At 34.5% G+C, this 2,083-nt stretch overlaps 1 non-coding gene across 1 annotated transcript; it reads right to left on the bottom strand.

Moving 5' to 3' along the window:
• Nucleotides 1-1,703: 1,703 nt before the first annotated feature.
• LOC115218147 lies at nt 1,704-1,821 on the bottom strand. Its single transcript, XR_003882218.1, has one exon. It is a non-coding gene; the product is annotated as a U6atac minor spliceosomal RNA (small nuclear RNA).
• Between the last annotated feature and the right edge of the window lie 262 nt (nt 1,822-2,083).

The raw sequence follows: 2,083 nt of genomic DNA, 5'->3' as shown, positions 1-2,083 counted from the left end.
ATATTAAGGAAAAAATTCAAATATGAATGAGAAGCAAGAGGAATGATATAAACAATGTCGAACACTCATAAGCACAAAGTATTTCAGTTCTGTGTTTCAGAGAGGAAGACTTAAGTACATTATTTCAGTGTGTGTGTGCGTCCGTGGGCATATTGTGTAATAATAATAATAATAATAATACTAATGACATCGAAAAATACCTGAGGAAGGAGAATCCAGGTTCGAAATTTCCCCAAGACACCTGATGAAGGCTGGAAGGTATATCAAACAGGATAGAACAAATATCAAACAAGATGAGGATATCCGCCAATTGTAAATAATGTAAATAATGAACAAGGTATTTGTTTGGCGAGTACTTGGCCACGCTGCGAATATAATCGTAGGAGAATATAGCCTCACGTTTTCGTGGTATGAAACGGTGAGACACTCTAACAGATGGTTCTTACACCATTTGGCACATAGTCATAGACAGCGATTTCTATCGCTCCTGTAAAGGGACAAGATGCGATTCATCGCACTTGTCTATGATTTATTTTGTGTTTCAACACTACACAAATTGATGAAAATAAAGTCGCCTTGTGTTAACACACCTAGAAGCCACAGACAAGTGAGATAATACGCATCAATTCCATTTACATATGCGATAGGCATCGATGGTTCCTCATCTTTCGATTTGTCAATACCGCGTACTCGAATCAACGTCTATGTATATATATATATATATATATATATATATATATATATAGTTAATCCAAACATGAAAACACAAAGAGAAAACACAAACAACACGAGGGCGTGGAACAAGTATAGTATTATAAGGCGCTCAGGAAAGAAGGAAAGAAGGAGGGATTAACGTTTGGAGCGGAGGTCTTCGTCAGAAACATAGGAAAAGGAAAGATCCAAAGAAGGGAGACGGAGAAAAAAAAACGCCAACGGTACACACGTGGTCATATATATATATATATATATATACTATATATATATATATGTATGTATGTATGTATGTATGTATGCATGCATGCATGCATGTATGTATGTATGTATGTATGTATGTATGCATATGCATCAAGTTCCTTAACGGAATCACTATCAGGGTATATCCGTAAACAATTTATTTTAAGAATAATTCAGCTCTTATTTGTTCATATTTAGACTGAACTTGATATCCATATAACAGTTTTATACTTTTATTTATATTTATAACGAGAATTTAACTTTAATTTAGAAAATAATGTGAATAAAGTGGAAGATTAACAGTTTCACTATTTTATGTGCGATGCTTTGAATATAACATTTATTTCTGACCTTCTAAGTATGTCGATTGTTATCGCATGTATTCGTTTGTAATATCTAAAAGTACATTGGATTAGATCAGTGAATCATTATTGATATTGTCAATACTACCAGGATACTGCATTTCAAAGGTCATAATAACTATTGTTTGATAAACAGCGAGGAAATATTCTCTGAGATATATCACACATAACAAAACTAATTTATTAATTTGCGCCAGTACTGAAATATAACCTGCTAAATTATATATGTGCATATGTACAAACACAAACACACACACATACAGACACATGCACACACGTACAAACGCACACACAAACACACATAGACACACGTATTCTGGGCGTATGCATATAGGGGAAGTTATTATTTTGTAATGGTGTTCGCTGTTTCCGTTTTATTTCGGATTTAGAATATTTTATGTAATATTCCAAGTGTAGAGCAATGCCCATATGAATGAAAAAGATCAATCAATCTCTTCCGTCCTTGTCAAGGGGAGAGCTAACCGCCTCTTCGTTTTTGCTACACGTAAATATTCCATACATAGTGAACCACAATCCTAGGAACCACAATATTCCTGGATTCAGAAAACAATATTTCCCAATTCTACAACAGTCACGAAATCTCTGACAAATAATTAAAAAAGTCGTAAATCATGAGCAGCTGAAGACACTCTCCATACTCTTAAGAATTCTAACAATGGCGAGATTCACATCGGAGAAAGAAATAATACAAGTGACGAACTGTGGAAGCCCTTCTTGTGGGTCATCTTAAATCAGGGCCGGTTGCT

This window comes from Octopus sinensis, linkage group LG12 (assembly GCF_006345805.1).
Source record: "Octopus sinensis linkage group LG12, ASM634580v1, whole genome shotgun sequence".
Taxonomy (NCBI): domain Eukaryota; kingdom Metazoa; phylum Mollusca; class Cephalopoda; order Octopoda; family Octopodidae; genus Octopus; species Octopus sinensis.
Note: the sequence above shows the minus strand (reverse complement) of the source record. Positions and strands in the feature narration are given on the sequence as shown.